Here is a 17,620-nt window from a genome sequence, read left to right as displayed (position 1 = left end):
GATACAGACCCAATGGGTATTAGTAATGAACTGAAAATGGAGAAAAAGTCAAGTTTTTAGGCCAAGGCAAATAGATGAATTTGAGGCTGTTCACTCAAATAGGCAACAGTGGGCAAGCATCATAGTCACCTAGAGAGCTTTTTAAAAATACTAATTTCTGTGTTCCATTCCCCTGGAAATCCTAATTTAATTTTTTTGGGGGGGGTGGTATCCATCGGATTTTTAATTTAAAAATCTCTCCAGGTGTTTCTGATAATCAGCAAGGTTTGGGAGTCACTGCTGTAGACAAAGTTAACTAGAGTTGGTTTCTATTGCTTGCAACCCCAAGTATCCATATGATACCAAAACTGGTATTTGGAAGAGAGGTCCCTAAAGTTTAGAACTGACTGGATTAAGGTTAGGAACACAACAGTGTAGACCTCTAGCTCATGCTGAGAGGTTGGCCATCCATATGTGGTATGAGAAAGCTGATCACACTGTGGTCTGTTTTGTATCAGGACTCACTACTACTGAGGTACACTGCAAAGAGACATGGTAGGGAAAATGCAGGATGTGATGCGTATTGGCTATATAGGTGACCTTCAATCAGTTCCTATAAAAATTGCTTAATATGAAATAGGGGAGATTTTCAAAGTATTGAATAACCTGTAAGGCCATACCAGTGCATAATGGGGAATATCAATCCTGAGTTAAGCTGGTCAATCTGAAAACACTGGGTAGGAAATAGGGCTTTTTTTTTTTTTAAGATTTTATTTATTTATTTGACAGAGAGAGACACAGCGAGAGAGGGAACACAAGCTGGGGGAGTGGGAGAGGGAGAAGCAGGCTTCCTGCGGAGCAGGGAGCCCGATGTGGGGCTCGATCCCAGGACCCTGGGATCATGACCTGAACCGAAGGCAGATGCTTAACGACTGAGCCACCCATGCGCCCCGGAAATAGGGCTTTTCTAAAAAATTTGCATTTTGCCTAGAGCCTGCACAGGAGGCCTGCTGAACTGGAAAATTACCCAGGGCTAAAAATGGTGCAAGTAAAGGCAGAAAGGCAGGACCTACAACTATGGGTAAGACTGAGACATAACAGAGTCTTGATTCTCCTAGGGTCCTTTCAAGCACCTCTGTTATGCACTCCTTGCCTGATAAAGTTGGGATATAATCTAGAAGCAAGGAGAAGTTTATTAATAACTCCCTTCACCAGGCCCTATTTCAAATTAAGTGAGCCAATAAATTCCTTTTTTGCTTCAATCCATTTACGCTGGGTTTCTGTTCTTTACAACCAAAAAGTGTTAATATACTACCAACATTTAAAAAAACTAGAGCGCTGCTTCTTTTCCAAAAGGATCACCAGAGGCACTACCCCAAATCTACTAAAATAGAATCTCCAAGTCAAGGTATCTGTTATTCTTAATGTGTGTTCCAGATGATCAAGCAAATTGGAAAAACAAAAGTCTGATTGTCTCCTCCCATACAGATGAAACAGTAATTGTTATTTCCCAGCAATACAGAAGAACATTGTAACAATATTTATTTAAAACATACCAAGAGCCCACCACCATATCAGAATCCACCACAGTAGCATACAGTGGGGCATGAAAAATCTAAGACGTTGCCTTGCCTACCAGGATCTTGTAAGGCCCACAAATACATCAGGGATTGCTAAACGTGTCTGATCAATGCAATAAACTATGTATCATTTTGGTAGGTTAGGGGTGAAAGACCTAAGATTTAAACCCCTTTCCATCAGACAACAAATCTATTTCCAAAATATGGTCAGTGTAAAATGCATTTCCCTCTTAATATAAGGTGAAGGAGCACAAAAAAGAAAAATATGTATCATGAAAACAGTCCATTAATTCAAATTTGGGTTTAACCAACATGTATTTGAGCACTTACTATGTAAACATTTACTGTATTAGGCACCTAAATATAGGTTTTCATTGATGACTAATATTCAGAAACACCAGCAAAATAGTAAATTGTCTGAATTGACATTTCTCTTTTCAGCCTAATGGTTTATTTAAATACCATCATTAAGGAATTTAACATATCAAAAGAAAATTGTTAGTGTTGAGAATAAAGAAGTCAACAAAAACATTACTTAACATTTTACCAAATTCAAATAGCAGTTCTCAAAAAGACAACTTTGACACCTACATATCCAGGTCAGCATAAAAAAAAAATCTACTCATTGTTAAGGCAGTTAACAGCATTCAGCCCAAACAACCAATCCTTGTTTATTCACTAGGTTAAGTTGCATTAAGTAATTAAGTCAAAGGGATAACAATTGGATCATTTGGAGAGTAAGTTCTGGAGCAAGAAAGAAGCAAAACTGCTGGCTCTGCTGGTATTTGTTTAGTAATATTTTCAAAGCTTTCTATATATAGAGAGAGGATATCTAGGGTCATTAGTAATTATTTACAGAATATGTCTTTGAAGATAGATTTCTATGATAGTTTCCTTTAAATGTAGGTACAACTACAACTGATGATGAAAATATACTTAGAAGAATTATAAACTGTGATTAAGAAACTTCTCAAAAAGCTTTTTCTTAAAAACTCAATCCAGGACTTCTAAATTAGTATCACTCCAAGAATCATATCAACCTTATAAAGCATTTGCAGAAAAAATAACTATGCAACTCACATGTGATGGCAATAGGTATTAGCACTATTTGTGTCACACAAATAGCTCAAATAAAGTAACATTCCTGGATGAACGGCATCACTTTTGTTCAGAAGCAAGTATGGGAACTTAGCCACAAAAATCCTACCAAATAATGGTATGTTGCTTTCAAATAACAGGCAATATTATGTGGTAAGCATCTTTTACATTTGTCTGAGTCCCCTCTGTTGAGTAGCATTTGGCATATTTTTGTTGTCATACTACATGTATGAGGCCCTGAGGTGAAAAAAGTTTATATGGATAGTGGACATCTCTGAATGGGAAGGTGGGGGAGAAAAGACTGGAAATAATGCTGGGAAGCACACATAGGGGGCTTAAATTATATACAGTAGTCCTCCATTAACCGTGGTTTCAGTTTAAAAAAAAAAGTCAATTCTTACAAGTCAACCTTGCCTCCTGGACAGAGTATCAGAACTATGTAACACTGCTTGTGGGGAGTGCACAAGGTGACACGCCAAGGGGTCTAGGGTTGAAGTCAGGCTGGTCTGGGTTTGAAACAGAGTCTTATCACTTATAAATTGTATGATTTTGGCCAGATATCTTTCAGTCTCCATTTGCTTATGCATAAAGTGGAGCTAGTAATACCTTTTTGCAGGTGGGTGAGAACAACTACATCTGCATGTTGCAATGTGTCTCAAAGATACTAAAAAGAAAGTTATTCCGTTTATTTGTATGGTATGTTACACAGGGTTGGTATGCTTTAAATACATTCTGGAAAAAAGTGGGATACGTATAAACAAACACAGAAGATGCAGGCTGTTACTTTTATATTGGATAAATAAGTTTTGAAACAATTTCACATGCCTTCATGTTTTTCAGGTACCTATTATGTGCCTGACATAGACACCACTCAAATGTTTGGTGATTCTTCCATTAGACTTCCTGGGCCAAGACACAAGAGAATGAGATTCCAGTTTTATGACCCTGGACCTAGAATTGTTGGACTATAGGTTATATGTACTTTAGTTTTGATATTGCCAAATTGTTCTTTGCCATGATTGTACAATTTCTATTCCCATCAATAGTGTCCAAGAGTTCCCTTAACTCTACATCCTATTTGATATTATCAGACTTTTTAATTTTTGCCAATCTAATAAGTTTGAAATGACATCTCATTAGAGCTTTAATTTGCCCTTAATTATTGGTCAATGACTAATAAATATTTAGGTTGCCTCCTTTATGCCTTGTTATTTTTCTATGAATTTGTCTTTTTCTAACCTATTTGTAGGAATCCTTTATAATTACAGATAGGGTATTTGGCTGATCCATGTACCACATATATGTTCTTTTAATTCTGTGGCTTGTCTTTGCATTTTAAAAAGTATGGTATTCAAAAAAAAATTGTGGCATTCATCTTTGCCACTGTACGTAGCACAGTGTCTGGCAGTCAGTAGACATTAATAAATATTTGTTGAATCAATGAATGAGAAACTGAACAAACACACAAAGAAATTAGATGTTTTAACTATATTCCCTTAATTTGGAATTATGATTCCCTATGCCTATTAGGCCTTATAAACTTTTATACTCCCAGAGCACTTGGGTGGCTCAGTCAGTTACGTTGTCTGCCTTTGGCTCAGGTGGTGATCTTGGGGCCCTGAGACTGAGCCCTGAGTAGGGTTCCCTGCTCAGCGGGAAGTCTGTTTCTCCCTCTCCCTCTGCCCCTCCCCACCCCCGTTCATGTTCTCTCACTCTCTCAAATAATAAAATCTTAAAAAAAAATAAACTTTTACACTCTCAAATTCATCTTTAAAATTCATTTATTTTTAAAGAAAAAAATTTACTCTGGTTTGAAGACTTTCTGATAGTCCTTGGTAACTGAAGGATATTGGAGATAAGATAGAACACCAAATATCAAGCTTGGAAGTCTAAAATTCTAAATAATCTAAGACAAATGGTTGTCTGCTCTCTTCTTAAATCTCTCCAAGAACAAGTATACTGGCTCTCATGTTTTCTATTATACTTTACAGGGCATAATGACTAAAATAGCCTTTATTTCCATCATGTTTGTATGCCCCAGAGGAAAGTCTACATAAGCATGAGTGTAAAACAATTATAATAAATAAGAGAGGGCGCCTGGGTGGCTCAGATGGTTAAGCGAGTGCCTTCGGCTCAGGTCATGATCCTGGAGTCCCGGGATCGAGTCCCATATCAGGCTCCCTGCTCAGCGGGGAGTCTGCTTCTCCCCCTGACCCTCTTTCCTCTTGTGCTCTCTGTCTCTCATTCTCTCTCTCAAATAAATAAATAAAATCTTTAAAAAATAAAAATAAAAATAAATAAATAAGAGAACACTTGGAAATATACTATGCCAATAAGAAGACATAGTGATTAAAATGAATATACAATATGCATATGCTTTAATTTTGAAGGCTAACAATTATAACACTTATAGTAAATGTAGAGGGGAAAAACAATACAGCAGCCTTTATATGTTTCAAAATATACAGAAATTAATACATGACTTGCAATAGAAACAGTAAGCAGCTCAGACAGCACAGGGTCTTAAAAAAGTCACAGGAGGTAATGGATCCTTCTGAACAAAGTACAAAATCTGTAGTGAGTTGTTCTGACATTGACTACCTGTTTGATATTGGGCACATCATTTACTCCATCTGCACCTCAGTTTCTTATCAGTATATAGAGTTTATAATGATCTGGAATCCTACCTAACAGGGTTATTATGTATTTCAAATTAAATAAGAAAATGTGTATGACATCCTTCAATAATATGCAACAGTAATTATCCATCCTTCCTCACCCTCCAACATCATCCCAGTGTCATCTATATCATCCCTGAAACTCCCAGGCAGAAGGAGATGTAAAGTCCTCTGGATGGATATTGTAAATTTGTGTGCTCAGGCTGCCATAACAAAGACCACAGACTGGATAGCTGAAACAACACAAATGCATTTCCTCACAGTTTCACAGGCTAGAAGTTCAAGATCAAGGTGTCAGCAGGGTGGATTTCTTCTGAGGCCTCTCACCTAGGCTTACACAGATAGGTGTTTTCTCCCTCTCTTCACATGGTTTTACCTTTGTGTGTATCTGTGTCCTAACTTCTTCTTATACTAGGACACAAGTCATAATGGATAAGGGCCCATCCATATGACCTCATTTTATCTTAATTACTACTTTAAAGGCCCTATCTCCAAATACAGTCACATTCCAAAATATTGGGGGTTAGGACTTCAACATACAAATTTTGAGGGGGAGGGGAACAAGAGACATAATTCAGCCCATAACAGATATATAGAAATCCTACCATGCTGCACCTACCACTGCTTTAGCACTTACTATACTGTAACATAATTATCATTTTTGTCTCCTCTAGTAGACTACAAATGCCTGCACAGCACCAAATATTTTAATTTTTTAAAAGATTTTGTTTATTTATTTATTTGAGGGGGGAGAAGCAGAGGGAGAGACAAGCAGACTTCCCTCTGAGTGCAGAGCCCAACACAGGGCTTGATTTCATGACCCTGAGATCATGACCTGAGCCAAAATCAAGAGTCAGATGCTCAACCAAATGAGCCACCCAGGTGCCCTTGAATATTTCTTATTAATCTCTCTTTCAAGTGTCTAACACGGAGTGCAGGTTCAACAGAATGCTCCAATAAACTGCTGATAGCTGAACCTATGACACTTTCTGTCAAGGCACAATTAGAACTAATCTATCCTATGAGAATTTTTTTTTTAATGGAGTTTGTAATATGCCAAGGATTTAAGAGAAAGGACAAATTTTTCACTTTTATCTTTCCAAAAGCAACTCTGTTCCCAAATTCTCATCCTTTCCATCTCAGGCTCTATTCTCGGATTATATATGTTGAGCTTTCCTTAAGCAATGAACCTGGAGACTTTACAAGACCACTGCGGAAGTCAGTGACCTCTCCTCCACTCCACTGAATTTCTGGAGTGTTTATAGAGTTACATATTATAGTTAGTTATGTATGTGTCTTACCTTCCCCTCATAAACAGTGAGTTCCCTGAGAGAACAGACTATGCCTTAAATATCTGAGTGATCAACAACAATTATTTATCAAATAAACATAAATTTCTCTAAACCAGAATCACCCTTGAGGAAGAGAAATTTTCTTAAAGGAGGTGGGGCAAGAAAAGTGGCAAGGATGTTGTGCTCAGTTTGGGACATACTGACTTTGTTTTAAGAAATATCTCTTAAGGAATATCTTTTTATTAGGTCCATTTCAATTTCAGAAGGTTTTCACATAGTATATTGGGACCTGTAGTGATGGGACATATTGATTTTAAAGTAGGTATGATACCTAGCTACTTGTAAAGCTGACTATAGGTAGCTAAATATATAGTTCTGACACTCAGAAGAGATTATCTTGACTATAGATAGAAATCTGAGTCATGAGCATATAGATGTTACTGTAAGCCAAGTGAGTAGATGAGATTGCTAAGGGCATGTACAGAGGGGGTTTAGGACCAAAGACAGGCAAGAGAAGGGAAGCTCTCATCCAAAAAACACTTGGGTTTAAGTGGCCAGGGAGGACCCAACACGCTGAAGTGCACCAAAGCCAAAGGAAAAAGAATGCTTTGAGGAAGAGGGAATTAATCATGGATCTGAAATGCTGCTGCAAAGGCCTGAAAATTGCCTCCCTCCCCCTGGCGTTACCAACAAGGAGAAGGCTGATGATCCTGATCAGAGCAGTTCAGAGACTATGATTTGGGCAAGTTTCTAAAACTTTAAATCTCAGTTTTCTTTCTTTGCAAAATAAGGAGATTTATCTCCTCATGAGTGTTTTGAAGATTAAATAAAAAGCAGTAACAAAAGTAACATATATCAATGTAACATACACAGCATTGCTACAATGTGCTGGACACTGCCCAGAGCTCTTTCATACAGGTTCCCTTGCTTAAAAAAATCACATCCACACACAAAATCACAAAAAATCTTAAGGTACTAGAGTACTTAATAGGTACTATTATCATTCTCATCTTCAGATAAGGAAACTGAAACTTATTAAGTGATGGAGACTAAAACCAGAATGCAATGGAGAGGTAAGAATGAGAAAGTTTATATATTAAATGTATATAACTCAAGAAGTTTGAGTAAAGGGTAGGAGACTAGATGGTACCTGGAAAGAAACACGGACTTAAGATTTTATTTACAAGATTTACTTGAAGATAGGAGACTTCTAAGCAGATTTAAATTAAAAAAAAGAAAAGGAGTCAGAAGAGAGAAAGAGGTTGAAGGCAATGAAAAGATGGGGGTCAGAGATGTAGCTCTGGGAAAGAAGAAGAAACAAGAACATATAGGTATAGTTTTAAGAAACAGGTTTGACATAAGACCTCACAGAGACTAGGGCAAATAAATGACTTGGTATTGAAGGCCCAATGGCAGTAATCTGTGTAAGTATGTGATTTTTCTCCAGCAGGGCTCAGAGCTACTACTGCCAAGAAGAAACAGGTTTGATTCAGCAAGGTTTGAGATTCTGCCCAGACAAGGACAGAAGAACAGTGGAACAAGGGGACAGAGGATTAATGGCAAGAGAGTGAATGAAATAAATTACTGACTAAGGAAATTAAGCTGGATAGGGAAGGAAGTGAAGATAGGGGATCAATGAGATCAAACAACTGATGGAGATAGTCAAAGGTGAGGTAGAAGACATTCTGAACAATGCTGCATGTCCTCATTTATAATTTCAGAGGCGGGCCATCTCTGGGCGATAAGGCCCATGGTGTGACTCTGACGATCACTTGAGTTGAAGAAGCTATTTTGCTGGAGAAACAATCATCTGTGTGAATACTAAAGTGACTAAGGGTGAGGACAGAAACTGAAGTAGAAAGGAAGACTGCACATGCTAGGTCCTAAGTGATGGAGAAGATCTATATACAAGAAGACAAGAGTGGTATAGCCCCTGCACCACAGAACACAGCGATCTTAAGATGGACAAGTAATGGTATGGAAATCACGGTGCACAGGAAACTATGGTCATCCTCATCTCTCTCATTTGGCACAGAGTGTGGGAGAATGTGCTGCCCCCATTTAAAAGAACTACAGAGCAAGTAATAGTGTTCTCCATGACTCCTCAGGTGAGAGCCTGACTTCCATTTAAGGCCAGAACACACACACAAAATCTAGTAAGATGGTTATTAGGGTAGGAAATAGGGGTTTCAGAGAGCAAATGGAAAGGTATGAGAGGGAACAAACAAGCAGGGTTGGGAGAGAGGAGGAAGAAGCCAAGTCAGCACGGGAAAAGCAGTATAGAAGACAGGTGAGTGGAGGGGATAGGACAAAGATAAAAAATGGTAAGACTTGATGGCTTTATATGGCCATAAGGTTATCAAAATAATTAGCTCTAGCAGTGCCCTGGTGGCTAGGGAGTTAGCACTCAGGCCTTGGCAATGGTTTGAGGGGAGGGGCAACATCTGAGTGCCTATTATGTAACTGACATTATGTAAATTGCTTTACACTTCCTATCTTAGTTAAACCTTACACCTAACAAAAATGAGGGAACTGAGGACCAGAGAGGCAAAGTGACCGGCCCAGGGTTGTACAATTAACAGTGACATTTAGTATAAAAAAGACAGATTTTGAAATCAAAGCATCTTTAATCACTTTCTACCAGTAAGATCTTACATGTTTCTTAAAACTCCACTAAGCCTACCTACCAAGCAAGGTTATCTCAGAGATTAAACTACAACTATAAAACAAATCTTAACAGTTATTTTTTTTTTTTAAGCTAAAACTGGCCTTGTTTTCAAAGGTGGAATTTCTTACTTGGTTTACTTCAAACAAAAATCCCAAGTTCTGAAACTATAAATTTTAGATAGGAAACTGAAGTAGGGAGAGAGGATATACAATCTATGGTTCCCTAGTCTATCTAGCATCAAGTCCAAACTACATAGTTCCAGGTCTTTAATACTATGGCCCCAGCCCATCTTTCTGGCCATATCGCTCACTGTTGACTTACACAATACTCAGACCCTCAGACCAATAGCAACCATCCATTTTTAACAAACATACCCTATATTTTCTCCCTTTGTATTTCCACCTAAATTATTTAATGTACTGAAATTTGTTCTCCAATGCCCAAATGAAATTTATTTTGAGTGTGAAACCTAACCTTGCTTCCAAATATTGAGAAATGATGGCTCCCTCCTCTGAACTCTGCATTCCTTTGCTTTTCCTCTCTTTGAGTACTTATTGCCTTATAATTTAAGTAAGCATGAGAAAAGTTCAGCCAGCAGAGCTTACGTCCCTTAAAGGTAGCTGAAAGAGAACTAACATTTCCTTTGAATTGCTTTTCTAGTGATTTTATACACATAATTTCATGTAATCTTTGTGACACCCTATGAAACAGGAATTTATTTTTTACAGGTAAGGACACTGAAAGTCACACAGGTTAGACAATTTGCTTACAGTCCTAAGGTTAGTAGGTGACAGAGGCTAGATTTGAATCTTGCTCTTTCTAACTCAAAATGTAGGCTCTTCCCAGAAACCGTGAGTATAACCTCACTGCTTTATCTGATTGTTTCCTATCCACCTACCAATCATCAATGGGGAAACCTCCATTGACTTTTTTGTCATTAAGCATCAGCAGAAAGGAAGTGATATAGGGTACTCGCCCTCCTACTTCTCAAGACTAAGAACAGATTCTTCAGAGCCAAAAGTGATTAATAGGAGTCCTGAATAAAGAGGAAGAGATCAGAACCCTGCTCCCAAGAAGGAAAAGTAAAAAACCACTACTTTTCCATGCTTCCGTTTAAAAATTCCTCCTCCTTTGAGGTGTCCACCATCTGGCTGTATCACTCTCTACCCCTGCTCTTCATCTGTCATCTGCCACCCTCTCGATTAATCCCCTCCATTCACCGTACCTGGGTCACAATCACCCTCTCCCCACACCCTAGCATCCTAAATCACTTCCCTTTCCACATAGATGACTCATTCAGTGTAACAACCCCGAAGTTCCTGTCATACTCAGCTTCACGGACCTTCACCTCTGCTGTACCTCAGCTACCCACACACAGAGACCTAGCTGTCACCTAGAAGAGCTCCATACCACACAAGTTAACTCCAATATTCCACTTTCTGACCATAACCTCCCTTTTTTCTAGCTTACTTCCACTACATTTGTTCATTGATTTAACTCAAGCTACTGAAAAATCTTCAAGTCTAAAACCGAATTTGTCATCCTGTGTTTCCTGTCTCAGTTAATGTCACCACCATCCCCCTAGTCACCCAAACCAAAACTCTGAGCATCATGCTGGACTCCTGGCCCTCCCATCTACACATCCAATCAATCATAAAGCCTCACAGATTCTCAAAACTTCATTCCCTTCTTCTCATCCCTATGACCACATTTTAAAAATGTATTCTACCCGTGTCTCATAAAAACTTTTCAGTGATTAAAAAAATCACCCACTGAATTAATTTCAAAATACCTATGCATACAAGGACAAGGTCTACTATGGTATGGTCTCTGCCTATATTTGCAGCCTTACAGCTTACCATTTATGTCTTTTTTAAAAGAGATTTTATTTATTTATTTGACAGAGAGAGAGAGGGAGGGAGAACACAGAGGGAGAGTGAGAAGGAGAAGCAAACTCCCCACTGAGCAGAGAGCCCAATGTGGGACTTGATTCCAAGACCCTAGGATCATGACCTGAGCGGAAAGTAGATGCTTAACCGACTGAGCCACCCAGGCGCCCTATGTCTGTATTGTTATATTCTTAGCAGTTTCAAACCGCTTGTGGTTTTTTCTTTTCTTTTCTTTTAAAGACTTTATTTATTGTCAGGGAGAAAGAGAGAGAGCAGCAGGCAGAGGGAGAAGCAGGCTCCAGGCTAAGCAGGGAGCCCGATGTGGGACTCGATCCCAGGACCCTAGGATCATGACCTGAGCTGAAGGCAGACACTTAACCAACTGAGCCACCCAGGTGTCCCCCGCTTGTGGTTTTTTATGCAAGCCATTCCTTCTCTCACATTAATGCCTTTCTTTGAGCTGTTTTCTCTGTTGGAAGCACACTTTTTACTCTTCTCTGCATGACTGTCTTCTTACCATTTATTATTTGAGTCAGGTGTCACCTCTTCCCAAAGCCTTCCCTCAAGTCCCACGCTAGTCTAAACGCCCCGACCTTGGGGCAACCACAGCATCAAATGAATCCCTCTCACCTTTTATTCTGAGATGACCTATTTGGGCATTTAATTTACCAGCTCCACAAGAACTGTAAATGTATCTTATTCATCTTTGTATACCCAGCGAAACACAGTACATAAGCATAGTTCCTGACACAAAGTAAATGGATAGGCTTAGTTTAGGACATGTTGAGTTTAAATTTGTAGCGGTATATTCACACCAGTTCTTTCTCACAGAGTTTTCAGTATTTCCAACCATTAACTTCAAGTTCTTTGAAGGGAAGGAACCAGAGCCTTTCCTGAGCCTGTATAGTTCTGTACAGAATGGTTCTATACAATTTTTTACCCAACTTATGTAAAAGGGAAATAGCATTTGCACAAACCAAAAACCAAAACTTGATATGTGTGCTGCAAACTTCAAAACCACTGACCAATTTAAAAAATAAAGACACAAGAACAAAGATTAAGAACCAATTCTGACTGCTGGTATGTGCTTGCCTATGTTACAAAGACAGTGAAACTTTGCTTAGAATTTGAACAAGGTCCCAGATACAAGAGTTTGGCATTTTATCTACAAGGCCATCACATCTCTGCTGGGCTTAAAAATTACTAACCTGCAGGGTTGCTTAGGGTAGTTTAGGATGTTGGTAAAAGACACTTTTTAAAAACTTAACCCTCACATGCCAAGGCTAAGTGATGAAAAAGCAAAACATAACGCTGGTAAGTGAGCAACAAAAACTTATTTTTCATAGTAATTTTGGGCCTTCTGCTGGCAGTTAGAAACAGAGCAAAGAGTTCAATAAGCTTGTCCCTCTCCAACTAAATACTAAATTGCAGTCTGGCCCCAAACTGCGTCTCAATCCTTTTTCAGAGTAAATAATAAGCATTGCTATACTTTGATATACATCAGCTCATCTGATAAAGTGTTTATAGACATTTACTTAAAAACGAGGGGAAACCCAAACATCTTCACAAAACAGGATCTCTTTCAGTTCGTTTTAACACAGTATTGGACTTTTTTTTTTTTTAAGTTCAAAATACAGCACAGAAATGAGGAATACAGCACAGCTTTTTATTTAAGCAGGTCAATCTTTGGGACCAAGGAACTTCTTGGAGAAACTTAATAGGTTTTGTCTCCTCACACACATTAAGTAGCTCTCCTTTAAATAGGATATGGTCAAGCTCATTCAGAGAAGGGATCAGAGAACCTCGGCATGTAAGAAACAACTGAAGGAACTGGAATTAGTGAAGAGAAGACAAGACTCTGGGGACATGATTACTATCTTCAGACATCTCAACAGCTGTCCACAAGGGAAAGGAACTAGAAAGAATGGGAGGCAGCGGTTTCTTTGAACCAAAAGTTATTTCTAAAAACCAAAGCCGTCAGGAACAGAACGGGTTTCCTTGGGGAGAAATGGGTTTCACATCACTGGAGGTGTTCAAATGATTAGGGTGGATTTGGGGATTTTCAAAGGGACTTTGGTAAGCGATGGGAGAAAGGAGCCCTAGATGACTTTAAATTCCCTTCCAGTGTGGAGATGTTCTGGGGTTCGCCCGTCTCCCGGAAACCCCTTTCATTCCTCTCCGGCTGGCACTCAGCTGTGCCCCAAGTCCAGCCCGCCTGGCCGCTTGCCCTCCGCGGTGCCCCGCGGCCCCGCGGCTTGAAACCTGCTCTCTCCGCCCGTTTCCGGCGGCCCACGTGAGTGGTCCCGGCGCAGCTCTCGCCGCCGGAGCCAGCCCGAGGACCGCGGCTGAAAGCTCCGGGCCCTCCGCACGCCCGCCGACCTCGGTCCGAGCCGCCCGGACCCCAGGCATCCCTCAGTTCTCGCGTCCGAGCGGAGCGACAGACCCGCCGCAGACTGATAGCCGCGCCGACTCCCGGCTCTCGGCGCCAAGCCCACCGTCCCGGCCGCCACCAGCCCTGCCGTCCCGGACAGAGCGGCCGCCGCTCGGACCCGCCGCGACGCCGACCCTCCAAACGCGCCCCCGCCCTCGGGTTTGCGCCGCCGGGCCCCCGGGGCGCCCCTACCGCGTCAGGGCCGCGGGCGGGTCACTGGGCCCCGCCCGGCCGCGGAAGCACAGCAGGCCGCCGGGGCCGGGGGCCGGGCTGACACGGCCGCGAAGGGCCGCGGCCGCGCTCGGACCGCAGACAGGCCCCCAGCCCGACAGCCGGCAGACGGCCAGCCGGCGGGTCCGGAGGGGCGGGGGCGGCGGCCGGGCAGGTCCCGCCGCCGCCTCCTCGCCCGGGGCGGTCCCGGCCGGCCCAGACCCCTCAGGGCGCGGGCTTGCCCGGCGAGCGGAGGCGGCGGCCGAGGCGCTTACCTGCTGGCGCAGCGGCGGCGCGGGGCGGCTCACTCCCTTTCCGCCGCCATGTTTCCGCTGCGCAGGGAGCCGGAGCGGACGCGCGAAGGGGGCGGGCGGGGGCGGCTCCGGAGGGCGGCGGGCGGGCTGGCGGGCTGGCGGGCTGGCGGCGGGGGGCTCGACCGCGGCGGCGGCGGCGGCGGCGGCGACGGCTCCGGCTCCGGCTCCCCGGCCCCGCCCCCCTTCTCCTCCCCCTCCCCCGCCCCCCCTCCTCTCCCCCCCTCCCCTTCTTCTCCCCCTCTCCCTCCTCCTCCCTCCATCTCTCCCACCTCCCCCACCTCCCCCTCCCCCTCCCGCCGCGGGGTGGCGCGCGCCTCGGCCGTTGGGCCCGCGCGCGGGGGGCGGGGCGGGGCTGCGTGGGGAGGGCGCCACCGAGCGTCCCGGCCCCGTTAGCCCCGTCGCCTCCCACCGGAGTTCGGATCCGCGCCCGGCCCGGCTCTCCGCGCCGCGTCTCCTGGACGGGTAAACTGAGGCCTGGAGAGGGCTCGGGTTCGAGTCCCGCCGCCGGTCACCCACTCCGAGGCGGCGCGGGGCCTGTGGGCAAGAGGGCGTAGCCAAGAGCGGTCAGGTCTCGGCCCCACAGCCCGGCTGACGCAGAGCGGGCGCGTTGGGGCTCGAGTCCCCGCCCCTCTGCTGACCAGCTGTGATGGATGACCTTGAGCAAGTGACCTCGCTCCTCTCCCTGAGGGCCCTCGTCTCTCATGTGATAGTACTTGATCCAAGGGGCTGCTGGTGAGGTTAAGTTAATGCTTGTAAAGCCCATGGGACCGTGCAGGGACCTGGTAAGTAAATGCACAGTTAAGTACAAGCTCCCGCGGTCCTTCATGGCTCTCCCAATTCATCAAGTACGCAGTGAGCCCTCTGTGCCAGGCACTGTACAAAAGGTCATTCTTTCAGTGCCCGCTAGCACTCCGTTAATCCAAACACTCCTCTGGATTAACCGCCACGTCCACCGCGGATAATCCCTAGCAGAGGGGTGAAACCACTTGTCCAAGGTCACCCAGCCAGGAAAAGACTGAGTGGAGAAGATTGATGTCCAGCCTGTTTGATTTCAAAGCCTGTACTCTGCCTGCAGGGAGTGGTCAGCTCTGTTAGGGTGGGTCAAAGGAGGCACCCAAGAGTCCAGCACGTTCAAATTGGCTCTTGAAAGAACCTGCAAGGGGGAAGCTAATTTCAGGCAGAAGGAAGGATGGATGCAAAGGCGTAAAGACATGATACCGTATGGCTGGCTGGTGTGAGTGGTGTGGCGGGAGTATGGGAGACATATGGATATGGTGATGATGCAACTGAAGCTAGACAGGGAAAGGAAGCCAGAACCTGGGAGGAGGTATTATAGGGTCTAGAATGACATTGAATGTCCTTGTATGTCTGCCTTAGAATTCACCTTGTAGGCCAGTGGTTTTCATCAAGTGGTCCTGGGACCCGTGGATGTCCCTTGGATCCTTTCAGGGGTCAGTGAACTCTGAATTATTTTCAGAATAATGCTAAATGTGGTTTGCTTTTTTCCACCCATTCTCTCATGAGTGTACAGTGACGTATTCCATAGAATATAGGACATATGATATTGCAACAGCTTAAATGCAGAAACAGATTTTAGGATCCAGCTGTCTTCTTTTAAGCCAGGCGTTAAAGAGATTTGCACAAATGTAAGACACTAGTCTTTAACATTTTGTTGTAGAAAATATATTTTTCATTGAAAATGTGTTTATGTTAACTGTAATGAGTTTATTATTGTAATTTTTAAATGAATAAAAATTTAGAACTTTCTCAATTTTAATTTCTAATATGGTAAATATTGACAGAAGGAACAAACTGCATATAAAAAAGCCTTTCAAGATCCTCAGTAATTTTTCAGAGTGGAAAGGGATCTTGAGACCAAAGCGTTTATGAATGCCCCTGCTTGGGCACTGAGAAGCTACTGAGTGTTAAATGGGGGAGTAACTTAATCAGATTTGTGTTTCAGAAAGAGCTCTCAAGACCCAAGCCAGGACTTGAGGGATATGTTCACGAGGCACCGGCATTCCAGGCAGAGGGATAGAAACAGGAAAGTGCAGGGCAGGTAAGCAACAGAGCTAGGACACAGATGTTGGTCTTTTTATATCTAATTTGGTATGGCCTCACCACCCTGGTCAGCACCAGGGCAAGCGTTTTATTCCTTTATTTCCACTGGGCCCTGTGTACCGAGGATTGTGCTCATGTTTGCTGTGGATGCTATTTCTCCTGACCCCAGCACACTGTTACCTCTTATTGCCTGTTTTCTAAGAAGCAAGTCAGGGAGGCGGATGAGAGGAAGGGAAGAAGTTACCAATGACAGCCTGTGTAGGCCTGGGAATCTTGGCAGAGGGTCCCCTAAAGCTACACAGCCCAGGCTATCCTCCACATACCTCTAGGGCTCTTTAGGCAGTGAGGGGGAAACAACTGAATCAAAATCTCTGCTATCTGGAAAGCTGCTTTTGAAGAGAAGTTCCCCCAGAGTGCTGAGAGTCTGTTCCTGTAACATTAAAATAAGAAATTATCCATACCAGGTGAAAATCTTTTAAAGATGTATTAGCGGGACACCTGGGTGGCTCAGTCGGTGAAGCGGCTGCCTTTGGCCCAGGTCACGATCCCGGGGTCCTGGGATTGAGTCCCACATCGGGCTCCTTGCTCAGCAGGGAGCCTGCTTCGCCCTCTCTCTCCCTCTGCTTGTGCTCTCTCTGTCAAATAAATAAAATCTTTAAAAAAAAAAAAAAGATGTATTAGGAACTTCCTAGCTATCTGGAACTTCCAGAAATAGATTATTTTCTTGATTCATTATGAATACGAACTGGTAGCAATATCGGGCTTTATTATGAAGACATCCTCTTGGGTTGTTGAAGAGTGAAGGACTATATTCCATCTTAACAAATGTCCCCAGAATGCTATGATTTGGGGTTCTCATGATGGTTTCTTCAAGTTCCTGGTTGTTAGCTGCCACTTACCTTGCTGTCATTATGCCCACCCCCTTCACACCTGCTTCTAAATTGCTAAAGCCAAGAAGGTAAATAGTCCAAGCTCCCCAGAGCATCAAATAGTCTGAGCAAGGGTCTGAGGGACTGTCCTAGGGTGAAGCCCTGAGAAAGCAAGCTGCAGTGACAGTAGAGTGGGGTGGTTGATTATGAGCTGTGGGGTTAGCCTTAACTTCTCTGGTTTCAGTTTCTTCCTTTCTAGAATAGAGGGAGGATAATCACATACCTATCTCATCAAGTTGTTGGAAGGATTAACTCGAGGCATGTAGTCTAGGTCACCAGCCTGCTCCCAACCCTTTTTGTTCCTAGCTCCAGTTCCATTAGACAATTCCATACAGGGTCCTTAAACTTCATGGCTTACAAACCAAAATCATGACTCTCCATCCTAAACCTTCTCTTTCTAGCTGTGTTCCTCATTTCAGACAATGGCACTGCCATCCTCCCAGTCACCCAGTCTTAAAGCCATCGTGGTGCTTTTTAAAATGCCTCCCTGT

The 17,620-nt window shown here is 43.1% G+C and overlaps 1 protein-coding gene across 1 annotated transcript in view; it reads right to left on the bottom strand.

Annotated features, from left to right (window-relative positions):
* The window catches only part of SCMH1 (Scm polycomb group protein homolog 1), a 183,551-nt gene extending 169,369 nt beyond the window's left edge, over positions 1-14,182 (bottom strand). The window contains exon 1 of the mRNA XM_028123371.2: positions 14,101-14,182. The gene's annotated coding sequence lies outside the window, so the exon portion shown is untranslated. The remainder of the gene's footprint in view (positions 1-14,100) is intronic.
* Positions 14,183-17,620: the final 3,438 nt, after the last annotated feature.

This window comes from Eumetopias jubatus, unplaced genomic scaffold (assembly GCF_037043125.1).
Source record: "Eumetopias jubatus isolate StellerSeaLion01/CBP00866 unplaced genomic scaffold, mEumJub1_p1.0 scaffold_4, whole genome shotgun sequence".
Lineage (NCBI taxonomy): Eukaryota > Metazoa > Chordata > Mammalia > Carnivora > Otariidae > Eumetopias > Eumetopias jubatus.
The sequence above is the reverse complement of the archived record's forward strand: the minus strand, read 5'-3'. Positions and strand labels throughout refer to the sequence as shown.